We start from the raw sequence: 13,812 nt of genomic DNA on the forward strand, positions 1-13,812 counted from the left end.
AAGCTTAACTCAGATAATTAGTTTTGAGTACGTTAGATGTTTACTGCAAGAAACATGTATTTTACTTCATAATTCTTGTTCGAGAATATATAATATACTCTTCCCTCTCATTATTCATAAAATAACGATCAAACTTCGAACATATATTCTCGTTTAATATAACCATTTATTCACAGCTAACAAAAATAACAAACAACCAAATTGGCGTTTATGTCGTGGCTTTATTAACATTTTGAGATGGACGCTTATTTTGCACATTTTGATTTTCTGGGTGTCATAACAAAATAACACAGATATATTGAATCATAAAAAATGCTTACAAATGCTAGGCCCCCCGCCTATGAAATCGAGTGATGCCTAGGCTAAACTTAAATACATTTAGTCATTATATCAGCCCCCCGCCTATAAAATCGAGTGATGCCTAAAGTTATAGAATATGGATGTATATATATACCAGCCTCTCCGCCTGTAAGATCGGATGATGCCTAAGATTAAAGCGTGACACCCTGAGTTTGAAAATGTGTAGGTACAACTAGGTCCCCCCGCATTCAAATTGAATGGGGGCTGGAAAACTAAGAATTGACATGCGAACAAATTCGAGTGAATATACATTGGCAACCCCCTCGCATGTAAAAATTGAGTGGGGTCGAAAATTATCGGATGACAATTATTGATCAATAATCTTAAACAATATCGTGGAACTATTATGTAACATAATCTCTCTGGAAAAAGAAAAAGAAATAAAAATTCACAATAAACACGGCATATACAAAACCGGGTAGGGGCGAAACCCAATGGGAAAATTCCCCTACGGCCCACTTTCTTTGTGCACGACGCTTATCATTATTATTCTTTAAATTGATGTGCGACCAGGCCAAATGCCCCTGGCTCTGCATTAACTTCATAAAACACTGACCAATTTATTACATAAACCCTATCCGTACCTTTCATACCTGAAACCCTAAATCCTTTCCGTACTAATACGTATACCTTGGCTACTTCGAACCACTAAGCAATACTTAATTTATGCCACTAATATACTAAAAATACTTTTATTGGTGGAGATAATGGGGAGGTGGTGGGAATGTTTTAGACTCCGTAAATTTTTCTTCTTGTCCATTCAAAATGAAAGCCATAACTAGAATGAAAGCCCCTTCGTGCTATTTTTAATTTGCTGGCAGTATTTTCCGCGCTTGCTTGATAAGCGTACATACGCTTGTACATTTCCTTCCAATGTAATACAAAGTATTACATTTCCTAGCGCGTGAATTTCCCTCAAAAATGTAAACAACCTCTTGACCTACATTTTGTCAGCCTGTCAATAAACCATTTTAAATCGTTGTCTACTCTTTAAATTTTATTATATGATGCTGGATATGAAGTCCTTGAATAATAACAAACCTTGACTGCAGATTCTAAAATATGTAACACATGTGGGTGTTATCACAAAAATGTAGTACAGCAAGTCTTTAAGTGGCATTAGTAGAACAGACTTGAGTAGCATTTGAGACTATATCTCATTTTATTTGATGATCAGCCTATCATGTTCCTTTTTTTTCTTCTCTCTACTTTTATCAACTTTTTACATTTAAACTTTCATTCCTTTTAGTTCTTGAATATATTATATGGGATCTGGAAGTGGATGGCATGAGAGGGAAAGAAAGATCAAAGCTTTCACAGAAAGATATGGTGAAGATAGAAGGTATCAAGATTGTTCTAAATAAGGAGGATGCTCGAGACAAGAAGAAGTGGAAGGAGGAGTGTCATAATCATGAAAGTCAGTAACTTCTCATAAGAGGGAAAATGATGACTTTACTAAATGATGATGATGTTGATGATGATCTTCCTATTACATATCATTAGCATGATTTTCAAATGTAACTTTTCTACTTTGAGTTACAAACGATAGAACTATTTTTATAAAGCAATTTGATATACTGATATTGATCATATTTCCATGATTTTCTTGAGTAATTCTCCTTTTCTTTGAGCTTTGATACACATAACTTGATCTCTATCATTTTACCAGAGCCCTTAGTCTGGCAAGCAACAACATTTTTTAGCTTGTTGGTCTGTACTTCTGAAACAATTCTTATACTGTACATGTACATGTAGATCCTGTTTAATCTCTAAAATGAGCAGAATCAGAAGTAAGTTCCTTGTTTTTTTCTTCACCTTGACATTATATTATGCATCAAAAATGTATTGGTTTTTGATTGGTTGAGAGCTCATCTCATGACCAGAAATATTTCTTCTATTTTAAGGTTGCTCTGAAAAAGTACTATATGAGAGTAAAATGAGAAGAATCACAAGTAAGTTCCTTGTTTTTCTTCACCTTGACGTTACTATTGCTACAGGAGAACTACCAGGTCCTCTGACGTCTCACTTAAACGTGTGTATTGAAAGTTAAGAATGGGATATCCACAAACTTGGATGTACATGTGTGATGGTTTATGTGAAACGATGACCTTGGTTGAAGGGTAAGAATTTAGTGAATGTTAAGGTACCATGTCCCATTTGCAGACCACAAAAATGAAATCCATCAGCATTTGAAAGATAATATTTTGTTAAACTTCCCTCAAAACAAAAAGGCTTGAAAATGTCTTTTGTGGGAAAATAACGACCGTTAGTTGTCAAATCGAATTCAGTGATCGCGGTCATTCATATAAATACTGGTAGTCTAATTTTCAGACCCTTGTACCAAATGATGGTATGTTTTGGGCTGCACAAAGATTCAATCAGTTTAATTTTGGTCATTACAAGAAGTGGGTTATTGATGTGTACAAATGCTCATGAACCCTTTACAGCTCATGTTATGTATGTTATTACCAAAGAAAAAAATAGGTCAGTCAGTCACTCAATAGTGTCTGACAGTGAAGTCTAGTAAGTAAACGGGTTTCTTTGCATAATTTGAATACTATGACACTGCTGATGTTTAAATTCACAGATAGGACATACGTGACATATTCATAATTCCTACAAAGTTCTAAAGAATTTGATGTTGGCGGCAAAAGGGATACACTACCTTTAATGCCAGAGCATGTATTCTACATTTGCTGGACAGCTTCTTGATGCAATTGTGTCTTGATGCTTGTGCAGAAGCACTATCTTCTATTGTGTTAAGAGGGTTCCAGAGTCCAGAAGGCACTGCCTTGTAAATCATATGTTGTCCTTGTTACACTTGAACATTCTAGTTCATGTGCACTATATAGAGAGTTTAGAGACAAGTACGGTAGATCACCAGACAATGAAACCAAAGGTAGAGGTATGCTGAATTTATATTTATTAGATTTTTCCGAACAAAGTACTTAACCAGAAAATGTGTACTAATTACTAAACAGTACATCTATATACAGAGTAAATGGTAATATATTCCAATAGCCATTCTCAACTTATAGACCCAGGGCATAATGGACTGCTTGGAGGGGGAAAAAAGAGGAAAAAAGAAGGGGGAAAAGGGGGAAAAGGGGGGGAAAGGAAGGGGGAGAGAAAAAAAGAAAGAAAAAGAGAAAAAAATCCTTTAAACTTCGTCAGATTTGGCCCATATTCGAACTTGACCTGTGTCTTTGCAAGATGTGCCTATGGTGCAAATTTGATGATCCTGCTTCAAAGCAATTAAAAGTTATAGGAAATAGTGGGTTTTTTGTTTTCAGTCTAAATTTATTGACCACTTGACCTTGGTAAGAGTTTGCTTATATTTGAATTTTACCTGCGCCTTTGCCAGATGTACCTATGGTGCAAATTTGATGGTCCCACCTCAAAGATATGGAAAGTTTTTGAAAGTAAAACATTTATTGTTAGCTATGCAGGCGCAACCAAACGAACCAAATATTCTGAATGTATACAAAGATTTTGTTTTCTTCTAGATAAACATACCTACGCACAACCAGGCACACAATCCCATGAACATTTCATTATCAACATAAAAAAACACTTAAATAGAAAATGAAAACAAAATCATACTTGTATCTTGATTAAATGTTACCTGAACCTCAAGATTCAGATTATTTTATTCAAAACCATAACGAGCATAAAAAAGTTTCATAAAATATTTGCAAGGTTCATCAAGAAATAACATGGAAATTCACACACTGACAATAAGTACTGGAAGTGTTTTCTGAGTCAACTGGCACATACATACATGTATCTACCAAGTTACATTTAATGAATATCATAAAATGTTCCTGTTTGAATATCATGAAGTGTTTAAATGTTTAAATATCATGAAATCTTCCTATTTCCTGAGGCAACTAACTGGCACATATATCTACCACGTTTCATTTGATAAAATATCTTGAAATGTTCCTTATTTCCTGAGGCAACTAACTGGCACATACATATTTACTCATAAAATGTTCCCTATTTCCTGAGGCAACTAACTGGCACATACATACAAAAAAATATATTATCTACCTTGTTTTATTTGATAAAATATCTTGAAATGTTCCCTATTTCCTGAGGTAACTAACTGGCACATATATCTACCTCGTTTCATTTGATAAAAATATCACGAAATCTTCCTTATTTCCTGAGGCAACTAACTGGCACATACATATTTGCTCATAAAATGTTCCCTATTTCCTGAGGCAACTAACTGACACATACATATTTGCTCATAAAATGTTCCCTATTTCCTGAGGCAACTAACTGGCACATATATCTACCACATTTTCATTTGATAAAAATATCACGAAATGTTCCTTATTTCCTGAGGCAACTAACTGGCACATACATATTTGCCCATAAAATGTTCCATATTTCCTGAGGCAACTAACTGACACATACATATTTACTCAGAGAATGTTCCCTATTTCCTGAGGCAACTAACTGACACATACATATTTACTCAGAGAATGTTCCATATTTCCTGAGGCAACTAACTGACACATACATATTTACTCAGAGAATGTTCCCTATTTCCTGAGGCAACAAACTGACACATACATATTTGCCCATAAAATGTTCCATATTTCCTGAGGCAACTAACTGACACATAAATATTTACTCAGAAAATGTTCCCTATTTCCTGAGGCAACTAACTGGCACATATATCTACCACATTTTCATTTGATAAAAATATCACGAAATGTTCTTTATTTCCTGAGGCAACTAACTGGCACATACATATTTGCTCATAAAATGTTCCATATTTCCTGAGGCAACTAACTGACACATACATATTTACTCAGAAAATGTTCCCTATTTCCTGAGGCAACTAACTGGCACATATATCTACCACATTTTCATTTGATAAAAATATCACGAAATGTTCCTTATTTCCTGAGGCAACTAACTGGCACATACATATTTACTCAGAGAATGTTCCCTATTTCCTGAGGCAACTAACTGGCACATATATCTACCACATTTCCATTGTTTCTTATTCCCTGAGGCATCTGTAGTTGCCTGCAGTTGCTACTGTACTTGCACGTATACTACTTTTAATTTATATCCAGTTGGGGTTCTTTTGTATATATAATGTAACAAAAGTTCTGTTGAGGTGTCATTACCCTAGTTGTAGAATGTGTATTAAAATTCTTGCAATCTGATTGGCTGACGATAATGCATCAGTTTTTACTGGATTTAACATGATATAGATTTACTTGATGCATGGTGATGAAAAAAATATACAATAATTTGCTACAAAAAAGAAAACATAAAACATAAAAAGAAAACAAAAGAACAATAACAATGACTAATTACTTACACACTGCTGCAGAAATAGGATAATATAAAGATGGTATTGAAAAAAAAGACAACACAGGAAAGCACTTTCGATAAATATGTAACAAAATCAATAATTTTATCTATAAATATGATGAAAAAGAAACAAATTCAACTGCGTACAGTTAACAATTTATGCCTGTAACGCCATAACCCTTGATAAGTATGGACATGTATTCCACGTGCGACTTGCTTGCAAACTATTAATGTCCATAGTTTTACGGAACTGTGACTTTTGACGATAGACTTCCTAATCCCCTTTATCTTGTCAGTTTGTGGGATTTCCATCCTGCCGCTGGCTATAAAGTTTCATGAAAATCTGTCACACTGTCACAGACATCTTGCATTCACAAGCTACATTATGTCTATATAGTTTTATTGATCTCTTCCCTTTGACCTTGGACCTCATGACCCCAAAATCTAACCAATTTGTGGGCTCTCCATATTGCCCCTAGCTCTGAAGTTTCATGATTCATTGCATATTTTTTTGAGATATTGCATCTACAGGATATTTCCAAATACATTGCTATGACCTCCGACCTTATGACCCCAAAATGTTATCAGTACTGGGACTCTCCAAAAAGCATATATGAAGTTTCATGAAGATACTTGTATGATGATGATTTAGATATTGCATTCATGAGTTTCACACAGACAGACAACCCAAAACATAATGCCTGAGGTGACTTTTGGGGCAGATGCATAACAAAAATACAGGCTTCTACAGAAAGAGGATAATAAAAGACTGTATAAAAACAGACAACACAGTAAAATAGATGCTTTCTAGCAAAAAGATAATAAACAATAAGCAAGTAGAGACTGCACAGTTCTGATCAACTTTGCATTAATTGAAGCATTTTGGCATATTTGGTGATAAAAGCTAAAGAACCGCTTTGGTTTATCAAATTAAATCGTTTTGTGTATTCAATAATTATTGAAAATTGGAAAGTCGTAACATGTTAGAATTTTAAAGTAACAAATATTTTTGAATGGAATGAAAATATCATCAACCATATGTTTATATCTGGATCCAACACTGTTTAAATTCAATCTGATTGTGCTCTAAGCTTCAAAAGATGATTATCGTCCCGATCCATGTTCACCTCAACCAATCCGCTATTTCCGCACAGGGCCCACCTCAGTGGCTGTTAATTTGCCTGCACGTGGTAAGGACCATACGTCACAAGCAATTGGCTGCATCAAAAGGCACAATCTTTCGCGCATGCTACCTAGGGATGACTCATTGACCCCGGCAAGTCCAACAGTCGGCCTGTATTTCGCGATCTTAGAGAGAATGCATGCCACACCATGCCATTTCAAGCTTTAAGCAGATAAGGAAGTTAATTTTTGGTTCTGGTAGTTTACATTTTAGCAATAATGAATTTTCATGTAAAGTTCATTGACCTTTTGTCCTGTCACCTTTGAGCCATACTCGGACTTGACCCGAGTCTTCAACAGATGTACCACTGGTAGGAATTTGGCAATCCTAATTCAAAAGTATAGAAAGCTGTTGCGTGTACAATGCTTTTCATAGAAAGTTCATTGACCTTCTGACCTTTCACCTTTGTCGAATGTGACCTATATTCGAACTTGACCCGAGTCTTCAACAGATGTACCTGTGATATGAATTTGGTGATTCTACCTCAAATCCATACAAAGTTATAGTGATTACAGCATAACAGAAATAGTGGAGCTTATAGTCTCTCTTTAAAGAGAACTCCTCCAATCTTCTACAGTTAATCCCATCTCCAGACAGTACCAATTTCCTCTTACTTGTGTATGCCCATTTTCTTTGGTCTTTGGCTTCTTACAGCGCGAACATGAGTAGCCCTCCTTTCTTTTGGTGTACCTCTTCCGTGGTGGCTCACCGCGCAATGACCTCTCTTGGTCCTCTTGTGCGGCCTTCATCCGCCTCCAGTTGGCCTGGCGAGACATGGTCACGTTGTTGTTGGTTTCCTCAGATGATGAGGTAGCGGGCCATGGATGCATCGGAGGAGTGTACCACTGGGCTGGCTGCTGGGACTGAGGCAGTGGGTAAAAAGGGCTCGGATAAAAAGGGAAATACTGAGAAGGGTGCGGTTGTGAAGGAGGTGGTTGGAAGGGGGTGGTTTGAAGGGTGTCTGGCTAAGAGGCTGTTGTGTGGGATGTAGGCCTTTTCCTTGCTCGGAGCGGAGCCTCTCCTTCTCTGTTTGGCGGCTCAACAAACTCCATCTCCTGATGGCCATGTTGAATTATCTCTGTTGGTCTCAAAAGAGGTTCGGGTAGGGGGTTCCTCGCCACTGTCACTGTGTCTGGTAGAGACGTGCCTTGCAACAATGTTGCGGTGTGTGTTTTGTTCTGACGTTTATGCAACCTGAAATTATTTCAAAAAAATAAAATAATTATTCTACATCAGATTATCAAAATCAGGTATTCAAAGTCTTAAAATTTCCTTTAGTTTGAAATGCAGGAGAATCTAATACTTGCTATCACTACGAGAGGCATGAAAAAACAAATACATACATTGAGTATATAATTAACATTAACAAACTAAACTACCACGTACACTGCCCACTCAGCTACTCATGAAAGGCGATTTCACCATGACCACACTTGCTTCTTTTTTTTGGGGGGGGGGGGGAATTTTCTACACAAAAGCAGAATTTTGCATATATATCAAGTGTTCTGTGACACATGTCTATATCCAGTCTTAAAGGAAGACGTGTCAACCATTTGAAGGATAAATATTTCCTCTCATAGAAAAGGGACAAAAGATATCAACACCATTAGTCCAATACCATTTTATAAGCAGACAAAAATCGTAAACTCTGTTTTGAAAATGAGTCAATGAGCATGACAACCTTTTATTGATTTTTACACACTATAGTTGAAGTCTGACTCCCTAAAAGAGATATTGAACCCATCAGGTTTTCAGACAATCTTTCAAACTGTATTTCCTTCAATGTTCTGTAGAAACTGTTAAATTTGGCCTTGCAAAAGTTTAATGCTCCCTTATAAAGTTGAAATAAGTAACTCATAAGATTTAAGTGAAGATAACAAAGTCTTAATCCCTATTCATTGGAATACTCTACTCTTCAGCATGAAAACTACTTTTATTGCATTATCTATGTCAAATGAACTTTGAATGACATGAAAAATTGCTGATATGAAATATCTTGCCATACACTTTTCAATTGTTATTAATACTAAGAAAGGACTTGATCCCTCACCAGTCAGTGACAGTTTTGTTGTTTAGTGTGACAAGCACAAGGGTGCTATCTCTCTGTATTTGAAGATTGTCGATGATTTGTTGGATGTGCCTATACACATGGTTTATGGCCTGTGGGATGGGTAGGGTTTTGCCCTCTACATCCTTTGGTCTATTGCGTGCAGGGAAAAATTCCTTGTACAGTCGCAGACAAAGGCATTCTGTAATGCGGTTCGCATTTGGATGTTCTGCAGACACCCCTCCAGACAAGTATAGCCTAAGAAAAGAAAAAAGGAAACAAATAAAAAATGAATACTGTCATTACCATTCAAACATGACATGTATATGCAGCATAGCAGTGCAATCAAAAAGGCAATAAACAGTGAAAGCTTTTCAATAACTAGTGGCTATTGCAGCCCTTCATGAAATGGGAAGCAAAACATCAATAAAATCTACACTCACATATGTTCCATATTCAGCATCCAAACACCATACAAATGTAATAACTGAATAAGAATGATATAAGTATTCACACATTTTGATATACATTAGATTAGTCATGTCGTTTTTTTAAGCCGGGTTAAAGTTGTGCGGAAGGGCTATCTTGTATAGTGTTAAAAGGGTTCCAGAGTCCAGGGGGGTGTTTCACAAAGATCCTAAGTAGAACTTAACTCTAAGTTGGACTTAAAAATTATGGACAGCCAATGGAGTCTTTAAATGAAATATATTCAAAAGCAGAAATTCAAGTATTTTAGACTTTTTATTAATTCCACATCCAGAACATGAAATCTCCTTGATGATAGAAAATATGAATGATTTCAATAAACAATGAATGCCTTTCAAAATAACTTTTACAAAATATTTTCAAAGATGCTAATGGCTTTCCATATTTTTTAAGTCCAACTTAGAGATAAGTTCAACTTAGGATATTTGTGAAACACCCCCCTGAGGCACTGCCTTGCAAACCATACGTTGCCCTTGTTACACTTGAACATTCTAGTACATGCCTGCATGTGCACTATATAGAGAGTTTAGAGACAAGTAGATTATTAGATTACCTGACAATGAAACCAAAGGTAGAGGTATGCTAAATTTATATTTATTAGATTGTTCTGAACAAAGTACTTTACCAGAAAATGTGTACTAATTACTAAACAGTACATCTATATACAGAGTAAATGGTAACATATTCCAAAAGCCATTCTCAAATTATATCTAAACAGGCATTACATAAAGAGGTAAAATAACTATTATTTATGTTAGTAAAGCAAACGAGTTATCCTTTAAAATGATATCACAGTACATTTAGGGCGATTCTTTCAACGAGTCCCATATGACATATGTTTTTTTTTTGTGTGTCTCATTAAGACATAAAGAATCTCTTGATACAACCATTGAATAATGGTGCTTTCTCAATTCTGCCATTAGTAATTATCATATCAAGAGATTTGTCATTTATGGATGAAACCTGGATTAATGTCATACAGGAAACATTACATGGACTGGCCCTGCACCACTTATGTATACAGTGCACAGTGACCTAAAGATGAAACCTTTCATCCACAGGCAATGCTTGGAACACAGTACATTGAAACCTGTCCATAAAGACCACCCAAGGGAGACAAGAAAAGTTGTCTTTATAGGCAGGTGGTCTTTATGTACAGTTTCATTTAGTACATATTTCAATGAGAAACTATTATCAAGGGAAACAAGAAAAGTGGTCTTTATAGGCAGGTCGTCTGTATGTACAGGTTCCATTAGAACATATTTCAATGAGAAACCATTTTCAAGGGAAACAAAAAAATGTGGTCTTTGTAGACAGGTGGTCACTAAAGCAGGTTTGACTGTATATGTACCAGTATGTAGAAGACGTGTGGAATACTGACTTTGCACTGTAATCGTGACATGATAATTGGGATTTAAATTATTTGCTTCCGCAGCATTTGCTTATTTACTGCACTATTATGGATGAAATGATCTCTTGGTTCCATTGATGCCATTTATGTTATCCAGTACAAACTTATTTATATGCACATACAAATTATGACATATTTTTTATATATTATAATCTTATTGTATCATCTTGCATTACACGGAGGTAATGAAAATTGCCTTAAAGTGAACAAAGTTTGTGATGTGTGTACTTTTTTCATCGAGGCATTTTTCCTACTGTAGTAAGTGTTTGCATGCTGAGAGAGGAGGCACGGGACCTCATAGTGTCGTCTGAGTATCTTTTATTAGTGGCATCTCATTTTTACATGATTATCAAGCTACCTACCATGCAGCTATATGCTCAGTGGTTGCTTGAATAGTCTGGAAATTTCTTTGTTGATATTAAAGGGGTATGTGTGTACGAGTGAGAATGTGATACACTGAATGGCAGATGGTAGGAATGGTGATGAGATGAATTAATGGAATGGTATAGACTATAGAGTCGGGTGTATGTTTATGCAGATTTTATTGTTTGCTGTCTGAGTGATACAAAACAGTGTATCTATACAGCAATACAACCTTTGTCTACATCTACAACAAAACAACAACAATAACTACTACTACTACTACTACTACTACTACTACTACTACTACTACTACTACTACCAACACCACCACTTCTACAACTATTCTTTTTGGTGTAAAATATACTTCAACTTTTTCGGCTTCTGTTATTTATGATTCACATTCTACCCCTGTATTCACACTGCTTCTATACTACTACTTCTTCTTATGTACTGTCTGTCCTCTCCACTAATATTCTTTGTATAGTCTTTGTCTATTTCTATAATGATTCTCTTTTTTCAATCTCTCCTCTACTACATCTACATGATCTCTTTTCCCATTATATTAGTTACTGCGTTACTACTACAGTTCTAACACATCCAGCCCCATGTCTTGTGTTCGAGTGATTCTAGTGCTTGTATTTCTGCTACAGAAAGTATAACTATAATGTATCTACTTCAGTGGCAGATTAAGGGGGCACATACGGCCTATGTCCCCCACCTTTTTTTTCTTCTTTCTTTTGAGACCAAAATGACATAAATTCGGTACAAAATACCAAGATTATGCCCCTTTTTTCTTCTTGTCAGAGAATTTTGTGGTAGGAAGACACCCCTAAATATAATTAAATAAAAAGGAGGTGAAGATGCAAGGCTCTCACCTCTACTTCTATTCTTCGTTTGCTTCTTGAGGTTACTATACCCCTACTTCACGGGACAACTACCCCCAAACTATCAAACTGTCATTACCTTCAATGTCGCCGTCCTATAGTGATTAGGAGGAGTTAAAAAAAAAAAAGATTACTACCATTAGTACACCAACCATCAACATGCTTTTAATTCAATGTATCGTTTAATAATTATAAAAGGTAACAAAATAAGTTGACACAATATCACATCCTCCCTTATATGGACGAGCCCCATCAACGACCAGTTTGAAACAACATATTATAGCTAGTATACAGTGTGAGTCCAAAAAAAAGTTTACACCTAAAAAAATGCTAATTATTTTAAAACTCATCTATGAACAGTAAATTATTATACATCTTATGAAAGAGTGTTTTATCCCAAATCATTTGGTATCATTTTTGTGTGGTATGTGTTCACGCTTGGATGAATAGGAGCCATTGTTTGCGAGAGTGCAAAAATCGATTTGCGCCAAATTTGCTTGTGTGATGTTTGAATAAAACAATTGGGATTTGGGTATCACTTCGGTCTTTGCAAATCCAAATAACATCCCTAACAAAATTAATCATGCCACACATATCGAAAATAGAATATCAATTATCAACGAACATTTGTGGGCGTGTGTGTATTTTTTTAAAAACTTTGCTTCTGCATAAAGCATATGCAATGCATTTCATTTGATACATTCCATTCATTCTCTCACTCCGCTAATCCCAACATAATACATGCTGTAGGCGTCACTTTGGCGCAAGTTCATTTTTGGCACTCTCGCAAACAACGCCTCGTGTTCATCCAAGCGTGAACACATAACAAACAAAAATGAAACCAAATGATATGGGATAAAACATTCTTTCATAAAATGTATTAAAATTAACTGTTCATAGATGATTTTTAAAATAATTAGCAATCATCTAGGTGTAAATTTTTTTTTGACTCACACGGTATTGAAAATTTGCCCAACTAAACGCTGTGGCCCGAATTCACAAAGCAAGGTTTGAGCTCAAACCTCCTTTTGTTTCGCCAAACCTCCTTATGTTCTTTACTAACCAGGTTTGTAAAAAACGCGTAAAACGCGTCATATGACGTACGAAAACCAAGGTTTGTCGACAAACCTCCTTTGTGAATTCGGGCCTGTATGTTTCAAACTGGTTGTTGATGTGGCTCGTCCATATCTGGAGGATGTGATATTGTGTCAGAAGAATGTGAAAGGATAACAAAAATACATTTGTATGAACAGTATGATATAGAATATAGTTGTATGAATAGTATGGTATAAAATGGAGTTGTATGATTTAGATATACGGAGAGATAGACATGGTAGAAAAGGAGAAAAATAATAACTGACATGATTGAGATACTAGAAACACAAAGTTCAAGTTGTATATCATTAAGAGAGAAGATGAGAGAGAGAGAGAGAGAGAGATAAGAAGAGAAAGAGATAAAATAAGAATGTTAAACATGTATCAAATTAATAAATTCCACCAAGTTTCATAATTTGATATTCAGTTATTAACGTTTACATTCAACCTTATATCATCGACAAAATCAAAAACAAAGTTCAAACTTACGAAATTTGAAGAAAGAGTTTTTAATGCCTTATATAACTTTGATCAAAATTGATACATCATTGTTCACAAGCTCACTTCAAAATCGCATGCACATTGCATAAAATCATAATTATCTTGCTAGCATTGCACTGTCTGTACTAATGTCCAAACTGTT

The sequence above is a fragment of the Strongylocentrotus purpuratus genome, unplaced genomic scaffold (genome assembly GCF_000002235.5).
Source record: "Strongylocentrotus purpuratus isolate Spur 01 unplaced genomic scaffold, Spur_5.0 spur5_scaffold_11, whole genome shotgun sequence".
NCBI classification, from domain to species: domain Eukaryota; kingdom Metazoa; phylum Echinodermata; class Echinoidea; order Camarodonta; family Strongylocentrotidae; genus Strongylocentrotus; species Strongylocentrotus purpuratus.